Here is a 17,357-nt window from a genome sequence, read left to right on the forward strand (position 1 = left end):
AATAGAACCTAGTCTGGAACAATTTGTTTATATCTCATTTTTAAATGGGTGGAAATTACTAATGTTTTCAGTTGTGTCTTATCTGTAGTCAATTTTCAGACTAAAGATGAAATTAATCCCTCCTGCGCACACACAGCATAAAAGTAATGTTGAATGCTTGCTCTTGCTAGAGAGAGAGAGAAAGCTAAAAGTCCTGGGTATGATCTAGCCAAGTTACATCTTATGGTAAGATCTTATGCTAGATCTAATGGGCTTAAGCTACAAGAGGAGAGATTCCTGTTGGTTATCAAGAAGACATTTTTAACAGTAATAAGTTTCACAGTGGAACTGATTACTAAGTGTAGTGTTGGTTCTTTTTCAACTATAGATCTTCAAGCAGGAGTTTGGACTAGATGGCCTTGAAGACCCCTTCCAGCTCTATAATTCTATGTATTCTTAAGTCCTCTTATCTCAAATGGTAGAATTAGTTTAACCATGTGCTAAAATATCATCTCTCACTGAAATTACTGGGACTTAAATTAACCGTTGGGCTTTTTGACTTTAACTTTCATACAACTGTCAGAAGGCATGACATTTGCATCTTTGAAGATCGAACGAACTTTCTATTTTAATTTTGGAATTAGAACCCTTGATTCTATTTCTGATGTTGGCATAAAATGAAGTAACTAAGATTCTTGTGTTTTCTATATGTCCATTTTGTAGTGATAAAAAAGCACGACTGTTTCCCACTGTCTTGATAAAATCACTCTTCCACAGAAATTGGCTGGAGTGGAACCATTTTGGAATCTTGGGAAGTGCTAATTTGGAGCAGTAGAGTCAGAACCCTCATAGATCACTGAAATTAATCCAGAATGATATATGCAAAAAATGCTTTTGCCTGTTGTATCTAATACAATGTGATGTTTCAAAAGAAACTATGAGATGGAGATTGGTTTAGAGTAACCAAAATATCAGGTACCATCCAGAGGAATGCTTTTGTGAACAGAAGGTCCTCTGTGTGAGGAGAACGTTCCTTTCATTCTTGTGTTCGTGGGGTATGTCTCCATTCACATAAGCTGTCCTCTAGATTCCGCTCATTCATCCTAAGTTCCAGAGAGGTAGTCATATCTGCTTGTTGCAGCAAAAACAATGAGTCTTCTAATGCTGTAAACACTAGCCAATTGATTTCAGGACAGGTTTTCATGGACTACAGCCCATGACATCAGATGCAACTTAAGTTTAAGTCAGTACTTGTTTAAAAACCAAAGTTCTTCTGACTTCCTACCAAGGACCATAATCCTCAAAGATCCCTATGTGTTGTCACTGTACTTTTTACAGGTATCTTGCTTGCTGCCAGTAGCAACACCTTGAGTACTTTCATCCTACATTGTATCAGTTTAAACCCAATTGACTGCAATCTGACATGCTCCCTGATAGTGAAATATATAAGCTGATAGAGCCTTATTGCCTGTATCTGACCTTCTATATTATTATTATTATTATTATTATTAACAAAAACAACAACAACAGTAAAATATACTGCTTTTCAACAGAAGTTCACAAAGTGGTTTACAGAGAAAAATCAAATAACTATATGTCTGGCTTGGTTATGCCTTGGTTTTTAATGTGTAGTTTGAATGTGTCCTAAGGAAAGGCAATGTATACAGTATTTTGAAGGTGCCAGAAGAGAAGTGATACTACAGGAAAATCCATTTTTTTTCAAAGAAGACCCCAGAATGTTCAGAGTGTACTGTTAATGTGTAGCAATTGAGCTTGGAAACCTATATAGAAGCTTTTCAGTTTTGAATCCTTATGTATTTAATTCAAGAATTTGTTTTGCTTGTATCTCTATACCTACAGCCAAAATGCTTTGTTATGTTAAGATCACATACAAGAAGAATACAATTGTCAGTAGTTCTCAGACAGTATGCCACAGTACCCAAGCATGTGGTGGTGAATTCGCAGAGGTGTCATGGGATTTTTCTGGATATTCTAGCTACGTGCAGGCCCTACAGTGACATAACTGAAAAAGCATTAGTGTGATGCTTAGGGGCCCATGACTAGTGTACTTTTGGGAACTGCTGCACTCCCAAGATATATGTACAGTACTGATTCCATACCAGAAGATTGTAAGTTAGAATATATGTAGGCCAAAATAGCTGGCCCTTGCTATCCCAGTGCTATTGTGTCTGCAAATGCATCACAATGGACAGACTATGCCTACACCAATTTAGCCATCCATAACTTGGGGACCAAGTCTACACCAGCACATTCCACCCCAGCCCACACCAGTGTGGTATACCAGTTTGGTATGCTTTGCTTATATAAAACATAGCTACCAAACATGGGACTCTGGGATTAGCTTCTGCAGAATTGTGTGTCATTTGTTTGTGTATATATGCAAAATTAATAAACTGGGGCTTTTACAGACTAAACCAGAAGGAACGGTACTTCTGCTTTTCCATGAGGAAAGCAAAGTAAAATTTGAGAACTCTAAAAGTAACAAATCCAAAATAGTTCCTTTTGAGCTATCACCGGATTTTTTTAAGCTATGGGGGTGGGGGAGTAGGGTTTGTCAGTGTATGTGAGAATAGTAATACATTTATATTATCTGCTGTCTACTTTTTTCAAAAAATTATTTAGAATAGAATAATTTCTGGGTAAAACCTGACTGAAATTTCTGAAGTCACAGGCCATTGTTGAATAAATACTTACTCATTTTGGGGGCATGGCATGGGAGTGTGATGAAGCTGAAGAAGCCAAGGAAGGAAAGAATGGTACAGATGAAAGGTAGGGATAGCCTGGAGAAAAGAACTTTTTTTTTTCTCCAGTTCTGCAGCTGGCATTGTTCAGCTGCCACCTTTATGTGCAAAGGCACCAGGACAACTATTTTTGCCATTTCATGACCAAGGGAAAAAAGAGAACCATAGTGCATGCAATCACTAGATTCTTACTGCTTGCAACTGCCAAAAAGTCAATGAGGGGTTATTGCTGCCATAGTGGTAGTGTATAGCTTGATAGTAGTGCGCTGATGCTTATCTCACCTGTACTCTTCTTCCCTTTATCATGGATGCATTGACCCACTTTAGAAGATATTTTAATACAGTGCATTTTAAATTGAGGTCCATTTTATGGCATTTGCTGCTTTTTTGTTTATCTGCGTGAAGCACTTAAGCTGTAATTCCAAACATTCTGATTTTTCACTGGAAAGTAAAGGCCACTGATTTAACGAAAACTTATATAGGCTCAAACTGTTGAAGAACATCGCATTTCTTCTTCACCTGAAAGGGAGAATATTATCCACTGGTAAAGCAAGATCAGTTGGGACAAGAAGAGTCCTGCATAAGTTTTTTTTTTTTTTGAGGCATGTGGTCTAGCATTGCTGTTACTGGAATCAGTAGTACCATGTCCACATTTTCATTCTGAAAGGATGAGGAAAAATTCCATTATGTGGCATTTCATTTATTTATATATGTGTCTATGAAATGCTCTTGCTTCACTGCAGAAAGGCAATATGATTTCAAACTGGATAGTGACAACTTGCTAGGTTGAGAGCAAATGAAGATATCATTTGCTGCAAATGCAATCTAAATGTAATGGTCATCTTATAATTTTTGTTTTTAGGAAAGAAAATGGCCTGCATGCTCCTTAAAAAAATAAATTTGCACTTGGGAATAAGTTGTCTTGATGTAATCAAATAAAGATGTGTTTTCAATTATGTGGAATGCAGAACATTCCTAATTAGCTATGTACAGTATTCACATTTTGTAATGACTCTCAGAGGTTTCTTTGCACCATTTGTATTTGAAGAGGATAAAGCTGTTGAGAAATATCAGTATTTTAACTGTCATGCCTTGCCCATGCAATACAGAGGGGACGCGGAACTTATTGCTGACTAACAGACACAGTGTATTTAATGAGACTGTTAGTGGTCGCCAATGATACCTGCCTGGGGTGGAATTGAGCAAGCTCTTCTCCCTGTTTTAAAAACGTTAGAGCAGTGATTTTAACTGCTCTTTCTCATTCTAACACACACAAGGCATTAAAATGTTGAGGCACACCACACTGCCAGCAGTGGGCTCACAGCCCTGAATGCCCCACCTATAGACCATCCATGGCACACAGATGGGCTGCAGTGCATTGGCTAAAAATCATTGTTAGAGACTCCCCTATTCCCTCCTATTTTGCAGTGCTGCATTTTGCTATATGATTAAATAAATAACTTCCCTCCCATCAGTCTTGTTCAAAAATAAGCCTCTTTGAGTTCTCCTGTACTCTCAGATAAATATTGCAGCCTTAGTTTCACAATGTGTCTCAAGTACCATAAGAGTTATGGCTAATTACAATAATTTGTCTATGAATTCATTTTAGGATTACCATCTGTTCAGAACAGACAATGAGAAATCTGGAAAACATGTCATTCCAGGCATTGCTGTCCAGGCTGTAGCTGGGTTGGGGACCAGTGACCGCACTGTGTGTGTGAATTTTAATAGCTTTTTAACTTGTGACATAGGTCTCTTGTTATCTGGTGAACTCCCTGGGGCATTTGGTGGGATGCTGTGAGTTACAGGAAGCTGGACTAGATGGGCCTATGGCCTGATCCAGTGGGGCTGTTCTTATGTTCTTATAACTGATATTTCAAGAATGAGCATAAGGTTTAGAATAGGAAAATGTCTGGCTAAAACCTTTTAGTAACAGCTGACCCACTGACTAAGCTACTAAAAATTTTTAACGGTCCCTCAAGGATGCTTGTGAATTAAACTAGTAATACCCTAGAATAGCCACCACTTTTGCTATCCCATTTGCAGGTGGTTAAAATAAGGTGTGGCATTTGAGCAATCTTAAAATAACAAAATGGAAAGAGGTCATGTGTGTTTGGGTGTATGTGAGGGGGGGGGGCAGTCACTAATCATCACTGACTGGAAGCCTGTAGGGGAGAGATCATGCAAGGCTTTGCCCCAGTTTGTCCCAGTGATTTTTCTAAAAGAGACAATCTGCTACAGTCAAGTGCAGGTGTAGGAAAAATCACCCACGCCTAGGCTGGAATAAATTTTCCACATGTTGGGGATTGTGGATCTTGCCTGGTAGTAATCAGACATCACACAGAAATAGACCAGGTAAGTTCAACTAACAGGACTTAGAACAATTTTTGAAGAACAATGGGTTAGACTAGAGTTACACTGAGGTAAGTATTAACAGTGGTGCAAAGAGCACATATTACCCATAGTCACAGCAAAGTCACCACTCTCTGTCAGCTAGTTTCCACACACAGCTTAAGATGGAACCCACCAGTGCCGTGGCCTTGTTTTTTTATATCTTCCCCTCAGAAGGTTCCAGAGCTATGCCCTTACATGGAATCTTACTATGCTTAATGCAGCTGGCCTTCAAAAGGAAGTCTTCGTTCTGGTATGGCAGTCAGGCACGAAGCCTGTCAACCCACAGTTCACAAACTGTTCAGGCACTCGGCACAGAACATAAGAAGAGCCCTACAGGATCAGGCCAAACACTCATCTAGTGAAGCTTCCTGTATCTCACAGTGGCCCACCAGATGCTCCAAGGGAGTACACAAAACAAGAGACCTGCAGTCTGGTGCCCCTCCCTTGCATCTGGCATTCAGAAATAGCCTAAAAACAGGAAGTTGCACATACCCATCATGGCTGGTAACCTGTGATGGATTTTTCCTCCAGAAATCTGTCCAATCCCCTTTTAAAGGCATCTAGTCCAGATGCCATCACCACATCCTGTGGCAAGGAGTTCTACAGACTAATTACATGCTGTATAAAGAAATATCTTTTTTTTTTTCAGTCCTAACTCTCATCACTAAATTTTAGTGGATGTCCCCTGGTTCTGGTGTTGTGTGAGAGAGAAATGAACACCCCCCTATCCACTTTATCTACCACTGCACAATTTTGTACATCTCAAAATTATTGGAGCAGGCAACATAAACTGAACAAAATGCTTCCAACAAAAGTAATTCTTTAAAACCCCCTGCCTCAGTTCCCAGTGGCTAATATCCAAAAAAGTGAGCATTTTATTGTTTCCTTAAATGCTAGTGTGGAAAGCTTTGCCTGGCTGGTTGTGACTACAGGTGGGACCTGTATTCCCACCAAATTTACTTATTTGACTTACCACTGATGCCATCTTTACATACTGTGGAATAAGGGGAAAAAAGCACCAAAATCTAATTTCATACCTTCATAATTATCATTTCATTCCATTATTCACCCAGTCTAGTGACTGATTGTGATATAGTGTCTATGCCAATACATTCTGGGGCAACAATAGAGGAGCAAGAAATCTGGAGTGGGTCTTTAAAGCTATTTTTCCTCTCGTTTGGTATTCACTGATTTTTTTTTAATCCACCGGGGGTTCCAGAATGAACCCTAGTGGATAAGGAGGTAGTGTTTCTCAAACTGTGGGTCGCTTTTACACACGCTTACACTTACTCAAGAACGCCATGATAGTCAAAGAGACTCACTCCCAGATAAGTGTGGATAGGACTGCAGCCTTAAAGACAAATGTGGAAGGTCCCAAACCTATCCAATTTTCCAGCAATGATGCAGCCCCAAGGTAAGGGAACAAATGTTCCCATACCTTAAGGAGCCCTCTGTGCCTGCCTCTCCACAAGATGCAGCGCATGTCCCATTGGCATGGCTGCACTGGCACTGGAAAATTGGATAGGATTGGACCCCAGTGTGGTCTAGGGCTACAATCCTATCCACACTTTCCTGGGAGTAAGCCCCATTGACTATAATGGAACTGACTTCTGAGAACACATGCACAGGATTGAGCTCTGAGTCTGCAATCCTATCCACACTTACTTAGGAGTATGCCCCATTGACTATGATGGGGTTTACTTCTGAGTAGACATGCACAGGATGGGGCTCTGAAGCTGCAGTCCTATCCACACTTTCCTGGGAGTAAGCCTGCATAGGCTTGGTGTAGCTCCCTTGGAAAAAAAGGAGGCTGCAAGGGGGAGAGGCGCCCTTCAGCCCCAGGACAGAGCCCAAAGGCAGAGCGACATGTCGATGCTGCAGCGAAGACATAGGACGGCCGCGATCACCAGATGCCAACCTAAACAAGCGCCATGCAGCGAGGCGGGAGGGAGCCAATAGCAGGCGCGGGAGCAGAAGCATCCCAGGGCCGGCCCGGGGACCGGAGGCGCGCGTGCTGCGATGAGAGCCGAGAGAGCGCGGCAGCCTCCCCCCCCCCCACTTCCCCTTCGAAGTGGTCTCGTCCTCCTCGCCACTCAAACCCGCCTCCACCGGGGAGCAGCCGACAGTGACCCGCTGCTGGGGGGAGGAGAAAGAGGCGGTGGGCGACGCCGGTGCAGGGATCGTGACTCGGGAAGGAGGGCGCTGCAGGCGTCGCCTCCCGGCAGTGGGGTGCTGCGTGAAGGCTGCTCTGGGTGCGGGGCTTGCTGGTTCTCCCGGTGTGGGGACGCACAGCCTGCAAGGAAAGGGGGCGGTCGAGCCGCCTGCTGCAACCGTGCCCCTGCACTGACCTCCTCGCAGCTTGGAAGGACCGCGAAAGGAGGGCGCTCTGCCCGTACTCAGAGGTACTCTGTAGGCTGCGAGGGTGGAATCCTAGCCTTTTTAGGTCTGCTTGCAGTGCAGCCTACGCATGTCTACTCAGAAGTAAGTGCCATTGTGCTCAGTGGCTCTTCCTTCCAGAAAAGTGTGGATCGGATTGCAGCCTCCAGCTCTGCACGGTTGGCCTGGGTAGAGGGCTTGAACATGTGTGCCTAGTCACTGCTGTGGGAAGAAGCCTTCTGTTTGTGCATGCACAGAATGGAGTGCATGTAGGGGCACCAGTTCCGGAGAAAAGACCTCACATGTTCTTGTTGACAAGGCTGCTGTAGTGGTATTTATTGAAGCTGTTCAAGATCAGCTTGATGTTTGCCTATTCATGGCTCTTGTCCCCCCCCCCCCCACTTTATTCTTTCAGGATAGTGAAACCCCCTCCCCCATTTTTGTCTTTTTAGCATGCACAGATTCTTGCAAAATATTCAGTGTTTTAAAGTGAATAAATGTGTGGGTGGGGAAATAATGAGTCCTCCAAGGCCAGCCAATGATTTTTTTTTTTTACTGAGTTGCGATTTGAACCCACTGGGGTTATGTTGACTAAGGCTGCAGATTGTCTCCTACCACTGAGTTCAGCCTTCCTTCAGTTCCTCAATTGACATCTTGCAACACATTTTTGTACGCCTGAAGTTGCATTTCTTTCAGGCAAAACAGAGGAGATCCCCAATTATTTTAGATCCAAACTACAGTTTTGTGAGAGAGATCCCTTATGAGATCACTAGGCACTTTTGGTTTTTGCTGTAATGTATCTCTGGTGACTGTGGATTTGATTGCTGAGGGTGGGGAGTGATTAACCCTGTGCTCTTTTCCAAATCTAATTCCACCTCCCACCAGCTGCTGTTGCAGCTGGAAAATGCAGATGGGATGTAGGTTCTGGTTACAGACCACATACTTCTGAATTGTCTTTGGATAATACAAAGGATGATGATAGAAAATTCCAGAGGGATGGAAACAGTAACCATCCCTCTTGCCCAGTTTCTGCAGTTAAACCTTGACTAAGGAAGACCCAGAGTTATAGCATTGAAGAATCTCTCTTATGTGTTTGAATTTTATCTAGTAATCTAAAGGGTCAACTGGTGGACAAGCTGGTAAGTAGTCATTTTACTTCATATCTTAGTATTGAGAGGAGATTTCATGCTGAGCTGCCTTAAATTAAGCTGCAGGTTTGGGATTGAGCATAGAGTCACTGTCATGGGAAAAAGCTTGGATCCAGCTGTTTGGACAGTGTGGATGCAGGAAAGAATGGCAAAATATTCTGAGTACAAAAAGGGACAGTGTGAAATCTAATATTGACATTCAGCAAACAAACAGTGGTTTTCCAGACTCAGTTCTTTCCAGAACAATGTGACACATAGTAGATTGGAAATATAATAAAGGAGGGGTTTTGTTTGTTTATTACAGAAATCTGCTATAGTATGTCTCTAGGAAATTTGGACCACAGGTTCTAGTGATGACATTTTGTAACCTGGATATAATGTGTGGGTTCTAACTTTTTTTTTAAAAGGAGAAAGGGGTCAAGCTTGTTGGTGGAGTGACTCTTTTAGCTGGTTGGTTGAATTATTATTTAAAATACCTATATCCTGCCTTTCTCCTCCAAAACTGAGACCAAAGCATCAGAGAGAGAGAGAGAGAGAGAGAGAGAGAGAGAGAGAGAGAGAGAGAGAGAGAGTTTTAAATTAAATTATGTTGTTATAAACTTCGGAAACCCAAGGGTCAAGAAGCTATTTTTTCAGTCTGTTTTACTAACTGCATAGTGAACTTCTTTGTTGAGAAATTATTATTATTATATCAAACTATGATCTAATAGTTGTCTGAACAGTGTTACTGATTTGGACCAGAGATATCTTTGCTATTGGTCAAGGTATACATTTCTCCCAGATGTTCCAAGTACTGTATTGATTCTCTTTGGTGCAACCTTAATTCTCTGATAGAAGTAATCAAGAATATCTTGTTAACACTGTTCATTGTTGCAAATTCAATGCAACAAAATGTTCTAATGAATCCCCAACATTGATGCTAGCCAGTTCCAAATAGGAATGCTGCAGCACTATGCAATACTCTTGAGCCCCACATAAGACTGCTGTGCTATGGGTGGCACCATCACGTCCTATTTGGGGCTAGCTCAACACACTGTAGCAAAGGAACTTTGCAAAGGATTTTAAAATAATGGCAGCTTCTAGCAGTACCAGTAAGTTTGTCATGCTTCTGTCTTCCTTGAAATACCTTCTCAATCTCATTGCCTTCAGTCAGTGTTATGCAAGGGCCACCCCTGCTTCCTGGAACATGACTCATCAGCCCACCATTTGAAAATCTTGTGCCTAATTCTTTAACTTGTAAACAGCTGGATTCTCAAAAATATAATCAGACAGGGTTTCTCCTTTGTGCCAGTCTCTCCAGTGCTTTGCTGATGCATATAGCTGACTAAACAGGTGTATGGAAAAGCCATTACAAGGGGGGTTGGGAATTAGGGAGCCATATATACTATATTGTGCACTATAGAGTAGCGATGTTTTGTGGTTTGATCTTGATATGGCATACACTGTTCTAAATCAGTGGCCTTTGGTTTTTCAGGAACTGGAACCCACTTCCAACCACAACGCTGTTATAGGGCACACCTTCATGAGTCCAGCAGGCAAAAGTCAGTCAGTTTCTCTTCTGTTCCCTCCCAGTGGCAGCCTGCATTGTCCCTCTTGGGGGGGGGGGGAGATCTGCCTCTTCTTTCCTTCCAGGTGAAGATTTGAAAGGAGAGGAGGACCAGAGAGTGAGTGCATTCTGTTGCCATGCCACTGTTTGAGAGGGAGGTAGAGAACAAGAATTAGGGAAGGCAGATAGCAGTGCTATAGCAGGGGGGAGCATGCATGTAGGTGAAAGACCAATCCCACTAAAGATGGGGGGGGGCTTAGTTAAAGCAACCCCTCTTTATTTCTCTATAGCCCCTACTGTGACCTGTGACTCTAACCTAGAAAGGGTGAGGGAGGCTTTGCTGGAAAGAGGAGAGGTGGTAAAAAGGAGGAAATTTGAAAGCAGTGGGGAGAGAGAAGGACAGCCTGGGAGCAGGGCTGTGAAGGGCTGATTAAGGCCAGATGAACTGGAACAGAGGTAGCCCTGGGTTTGTTGTTGCACAGGCTGTGCTGGGAAGGCCCTGGAAAATATGGGACTAGTCACACCTTTGAGGCCTACAGTTTAATGGCAGACACAGAGGCTGGACGAAACTTGCTTGCTGCCCTTTTTGGATCCTGTTCTCGAGTCTCACCCCCAGGAGATTGCTACTTTCCTTGCCTTGGGCTGCAGTTCTGTACAGACTTACCTGGGAGTAAGTCACATTGAACTCAATGGAACTTACTTCTGAGAAGGCAGACATAGGATTGCACCTTTACTGACCCTATTCAGCCCTCTGTTATTAGCCAGATTTCCGTGTGATCACTGGAATACACCACTATAAATGTAGAGCAGGGCATGCATGTGCCACTTTTTACATAGATAATCTTGAATGTGCCACTCTGTAATGCCCCCCTCTTCCATTCCCACCTGAAAGGGCTCCGCCCCTTTCAAGCCTCTCACCCCTGCATCCTATCCCCTTACGCTGCTTACTTCTGGTGACGTTCCTGCTGAGTGCTGCTAAGCTAGGATACCCCTTGCTGATGAGAGGGGGCAGGGCTCAGCACTGCTTGCCTCCAGTGGCAGCTGCACCTGCCACACTTTGTCCCGCTGTGATGTGCAAAATGCCAGGCTGGAAAGGTTATGTCCCAGCATGTTTGCACGTAGGTGAGTGGGAGCCAGCCAACCTGCGTTAGCCCCTGCTCACACTGAGCTGGTCCACGTTGTCGGGCAGAGCATTCAGCCATGTCGCTGACAGGAGGGATCAACTCTGTGGCGCGTGCCATTTAGTAAATGTCCGCTTGCCACTAATGGCACGTGTACCACAGTTTGGCCACTCCTGATGTAAAAGCTGCTAATGCTTAAGTGCATTTAGCACTTGTCTATAGGCCTGACTGCACTACTGGTTTATTGTCACATTTCAGCAGAAAGCCAGTAATGGATCTTGAAAGTATCTCCACCTTAGTTTTTATGTGAAGAGAAGGAGAAAGACCAGAATCGGATGGAACAATAGAAATTGTGGTGGTGAGTTTTTTTTTCTGACCATCATTTTTCTTGTTCCCACAATTCATATGCATTTTGTTCATATGCAAGAATTGAAAAAGCCTCACCCAGAACGTCTCTCATATATTCATTCTTGTAAATCTGTAACATTCATTTTATTTCTGTTGCAGTTTCCTCCCCCCCGCTGTGCAAAATAGAATGCATAAAACAACAGTAAGCATATATTTCAATTATTTAAGTGTGAAGAAGGAAGTTAACTAATTAGGGGCACAATCCTAACCCCTTATGTCAGTGCTTTCCAGCACTGGCATAGTGGTACCAATGGGACATGTGCTGCATCCTGCAGTTGGGTGTCACTCACAGAGGCCTCCTCAAAGTAAGGAAATGTTTGTTCCCTTACCTCAGAGCTGCATTGCCCTTATGTCATTGCTGGAAAGGGGTTAGGATTGCTCCCTAATTGTAGTTTCATCATAGCCTTATAATAATGACTCGTCCTGCAGGGCTTAATGAATGATTTTGATAACACAGAAGCATAGGCTGCTAACTTGATTAATGCTTTTTGACATCTGTTAGCTAAAAAAAAAAAAATGTTGATCTTCTGAGGATCTGACCAAGTTTCCATTCCAAACAGCAGCCAGGGTAAAAAAAAAAAAGCTCCTGACTAATAAGTGGATGGGAAACACCATCTTATATATCAAGTTCATTTCCTTTTCAATCCATTTTCATGTATGCCTGCCCCTCATAGTGCAGGCTCATCTTTCAGAATTCCATGTAATCACTGTAAACCTTTTATATAATCTGTGTAATAGTTCATATGTAGTCTTATCACGCTGCAGGATGTCTTTCGATTTAAGGGAATGAGAAGTATTTTAATCGGGATAAAAGTTTTGTTGTGTTTTATTGTTTTTAAATGTCTTGTGTGTGTGTGTGTGTGTGTGTGTGTGTGTGTGTGTGTCTCATGTGTTTAGTATGGTTTTATTTGTATGCCACCTTGAGTGTCCTTTGTTGGGATAGAAAGGTGGGATATTAATTCTATAAATAAATAAAAAGTCTGTGTATGAGCTATTGTTAAATTTGCATCTTTGTGGTTTAGATTCTATCAAAAATTCAAGTATTTTACAAGGATCTGCCTTTCCCTTGGGCTAAAGAAAATCCATTCTGTAATTTTTAAATTGTCAGGCTCTAAAGTCCCCATTTAAAGTCATTATTTAGCTAAGGGTGATCATCCCAACTTGTGCCTGTTTGCTGGATTAAAGTTGCCCAGGTGCAACAAGCTTCTTAAAATAAAAATGGCTGTTGGTGAAGAAAGCAAGCTGCAGCAATGGATATTGATAAAAGGGGAAGAAAAGCTACCCGCCGCTGTTTGTTTTGACATGCTAAACATGTCATGCTGGTGGAACATGTTTTCTGCTGGCGTGCCTGGCTATTGCGCTGTTGCAAAAGTGCTGTAAAGCGCTTTGTTATGACACAAGGCCTAGCCCTGCTGGTGGGAAGGCTGGAGCCTTCCTGCTGGTGCTGGCACTCACAGGGACGCCTACCAGAGTAGGTAAGTCTGGGGCCAGGGTGGAGAGGGAGTTGAAAATGGTGAGGGAAGGGTGGCACTGTGGGTGGGGCCTGGGCAGATTGAGCCAGAAGGGGGTGGGATCAGCAGCGCTGGTGTGTGCTGTACCCATGGCCCTTCCCAGGCCTGATCCCCTGACATGGACTATAGAGCTGTTTGTGTATTTTGCACAATATATTTATGCAAAATAATGAAATGGTTTGTGTTTATGTGTGGCACACGAGTTGCTTGTGGTGTATTATAGAGTTCATTTGTGTGCATTGTTGCAAGCATGTGGCATGCTGTAGCACTCATCTGCACATGGCGTGTGGTGGTGCTTATCTGAATGTGTCATATTGCATGTAGTGACAATGTTCACCTGACTGTTGCAGCACCTTTTTGTATGTGACATATTGTGCCATACGTGTAGTGGTGTGTGCTTGCAAGATGTTGCAGCTGCTGTTTGCATGTGCTGTGTTATGATGCCTAATTGTGTTGTAATGTGTTGTGGCTTGGGTGCTGTGGCACGCTGCAGCATGCATGTGACATGCAGCATGTTTTGGCTTGTGTGTGAAGTTGCAGCTTGCATTTTGTAGTGTGCATGTGGTGTGTGGCAGCTTCTGCTTGCTTGTGGGTGCATGCATTTGTGGGTTGTGCTCGTTTCAACGTGATGTGGTATGGCCAAAAATTGGCATGTGGTGTAGTGCAGCATAGTTTTACATGTGTTGGTATTTCTTAATGGTCTCTCAGCAGTTGTTTCACCACTCTCCACCCCCCTTCCTGGATCTAAACAAGAATAGGCTACTATTGTATGATAGTACAGTTTTTGAAATGCTGGACAAACTATGATGAAACAGAAGGGGGATTGTAATAAAGCAGTCTACAATTCAGACTTAAAGTTTACTGAGAGAACATTTGTGATGTCCTTTCTGTAATTTAAAGCACAGATGCTAAGTATTATAGAGCCAGAACTAATCCCCCCTCCCCCAGCTCAATTAATTTTTAAAAAATGAGGATTATTTGTTGGTTCCATGTGTGTATTCAGGGAGGGCTCTGAGTATGTGAATGTGAGAGTCATTACTTGCTTCATTTTTGTGTCTGTGAGTGTTGACAAATTGTCTTGGCCTGCAATACTATCACACTTACCTGAGAGCAAGTTTCATAAAATGCTGTGGGGCTTATTTCTGAGTAGACATGCGTAGGATTGTACTGCAAAGAACACAAGAAAAATCTTTGAACCCAATGACAGTTACAATACTTCAAGCAGAAATGCATAAATTATACAGAGGATCCAAGAAGGGAATAAACCTCTCTGGTATCTCCTCCTCACAAGGCAGTTGATGTTTCCCTGTGAATGGGGAAGGAACACAGTTCATCTTAAAAGAGCCAAGCTGGTAGAATGGTTTGGGAGTTGGGCTTGGGCCTGAAAAATCCAGGTTCAAATCCCCACTCACCCATGGTGCTTCCTGGGTGACCTTGGACCAGTCACTATCTCTCTGTCTTGTCTACCTCACAGGGTTGTTGTGAGGAGGAAAGGAGCTACCATATATACTTCCAAATGTAAAAAAATATTATGCCTTGATTCTGAAAACCTGGGTTGACTTGTACACAAATCAGTGCTTCTAAGAACAATGCTTCTTAGGCTTTTAAGAACAGCTGCTTGGTGAGGTAGAGGGAGGAGACTAGGCTGAGATGTGGGTTGCATGGGGGGAAAACGGTGAGAAAGGAGCTATTGTTCCTTCTTCTGAAGCACCACAGAAACAGAGGTATCCTCCAAGGGAAGGAGAAGGAGCTTTTTGGTGTTATAGTCTTTGTGAAGGCTGCTGCTATGGAAGTCCTGTACTGTACTCCTTACAAAGCCTACAGTTCATAGCGAATTTCATTATTTTGGCTTAAAACTTGCCATCATCTTATCCATGAGATCAGCTCATAGACAAGTACAGTATATATGGGCATGTATACTACCCTGAGCACTTTGGAGGAAGGGTGGTATAGAAATGTGAAAAATTAAATAAAAAGGAACTAGCAAGTGAAGGTGGTGGTGAGTCTTGCCTTGCCGGCTAGCGTCATGTCATGTCCCCCAGAAGTTGAAACGGACAGTTGTGAGCACTTAGTTAGTTGTCAGAATTCCTTGCCAAAAAATGGAGAAAATTCAAGCATAAAAAACATTGACATTTAAGGTGCTTTCTGTTTTCACTCATGCTCTATGAAGTGTGGAAATTGAATTAAGGTCACCTTAAATTATGAGCGAGCGGTAAATACTTTGAACAGGCTTGTATGTTAAGCTGGCTTTACACGTTAGCCTCCATTCATGTATACTTTGCTTTGATTTTTAAGCTTAACATTTGACTAGGAAATAATAATAATAATAATAACAGGTATTTATATACCGCCTTTCTGGCCGTTGGATTGTTCCTTTGGCTTTATTCAAGGCAGTTTATTTATTTTGCAAACTTTGCAGTTTATTTATTTTATTCAAGGCTGAATCCAGGCAGAAATTCAATTGGTGAAGCATCCCCTTTCATTTGCTAGAGATATGCCTGATGATTGTCTGCCTGAGGCATTGCTACAAGGCAACAGTGCTTTCTGAAATGCCAAGTATTCCAAGCATATCCAAGTCAACTGTTGCTACCTTGAAGCCTTGCAGACCTAAACAGCCATCTCCTACACTACAAACTATTATCCATTCCATCTAGGAATGGATGGATCCAGGAATGGATTGCTTCCCTTTAAATACCTGTTTAGGTCAGCATCAGCAATGTTGTCTCACATGAACCTTTGCAAAACATTCAATCACAGCATCTTGGAGATGGAGTTCAACACTGATTTTTCCAAGGAAAGCACAGCATGCTGTAAATGGGTGTTTTGGAAAAAAAGGAAACTGTAAGCAGCATTTTTTTCACCACCTATTCTGTTTTTATTATTATTATTATTATTATTATTATTATTATTAACAGTATTTATATACCGCTTTTCAACTAAAAGTTCACAAAGCGGTTTACAGAGAAAAATCAAATAATTAAATGGCTCCCTGTCCCAAAAGGGCTCACAATCTAAAAAGATGCAAAAGAACACCAGCAGACAGCCACTAGAACAGACAGTGCTGGGTTGAGGTGGGCCAGTTACTCTCCCCCTGCTAAAAAAAAGGATACTCTCCCCCTGTTTTCAAGGATATGATTGGAATGGGAGGCAAGAAGATGTTTCAGAACCTCCTCTTTCCCACTCTGCCACCCTTTTGTAGCTTCCATGCGCATTTGCTATTCAACATGTCTCCCTGCCAACCTGTATTCTCCATTCATAAAACACTGCAACGAGGCCAACATGACTTTCCTCCCAAGATAGCCCATATGCAGGAAAGCACTCATGCAAGAAAGAGGCATCAAGATTTCAAACGATATCATTGCTGTGATACCCCAGTAGCCTCAAATAAGGTAACGTCACCAGCAGCTAATTGGGGAAGGGTCACCTGTTGAATATCTGCCTGGTTGCAGCTGTCTCCAGTCTGATATTAAGCTTGAAAGATCAAGGCAAAATCATCTTAAATGTCATGTTAAACCTTTTTTAATGTTTAAACAATATTTGTTTTAAAATTAGTTACCAATAGTGTATTCATAGAGGTTCACAAACCAATGAGAACTTATGTTCTCACCCGGTAAACCTGGAATAATTAAACTGTGTCACTATGTGATAACATTGGCCCTGTTACAAAACCAATGAGACACATTTTAGTCCTGTTAAGAAACTGGTTCCCTAATGTGTTCTTTGTTGTATCTCTCTTCTTTTACCTGTCAGGTTTTTCTGCATGGAGAATAAATGGGAATGGCTCAAATCTATTTGCAGAGACTGAAAGAAGACAAAAGCAAATGGAAGTAGCAGGTTGTGAATGATCATTATTAACAAATTCAATGTCTTATAATGTAAAACTTTTCTGAGCCTTAAGACAGTTTAAGTTTATATAAAGTAAGTCTCTATGTTAACTTACTCAATATGGTTTCACTTCAGTGCATTTTAATGACTTTTTAATGTACTCTGTTTTCTGATAACTAGATCCTGTGAGAAAGGACCTAGCTAGGAATATGCGATGTGTGTCAAGATGCATTGCTGTCAAGAGGGAAGGGGGTGAAGAAAAAGGGAATCCAATTTAGCCATAGATG

The 17,357-nt window shown here is 42.2% G+C and overlaps 2 protein-coding genes across 3 annotated transcripts in view; one reads left to right on the forward strand and one right to left on the reverse strand.

Annotated features, from left to right (window-relative positions):
- Positions 1-17,357, reverse strand: part of RPL24 (ribosomal protein L24) — a 276,024-nt gene that overhangs the window by 28,414 nt on the left and 230,253 nt on the right. The gene's annotated exons all lie outside the window — the stretch shown is intronic.
- NXPE3 (neurexophilin and PC-esterase domain family member 3) overlaps positions 7,282-17,357 on the forward strand; it is a 28,378-nt gene continuing 18,302 nt past the window's right edge. The window contains exons 1-2 of the mRNA XM_066620812.1: positions 7,282-7,537; positions 16,996-17,079. The gene's annotated coding sequence lies outside the window, so the exon portion shown is untranslated. The remainder of the gene's footprint in view (positions 7,538-16,995; positions 17,080-17,357) is intronic.

This window comes from Tiliqua scincoides, chromosome 3 (genome assembly GCF_035046505.1).
Source record: "Tiliqua scincoides isolate rTilSci1 chromosome 3, rTilSci1.hap2, whole genome shotgun sequence".
NCBI lineage: Eukaryota > Metazoa > Chordata > Lepidosauria > Squamata > Scincidae > Tiliqua > Tiliqua scincoides.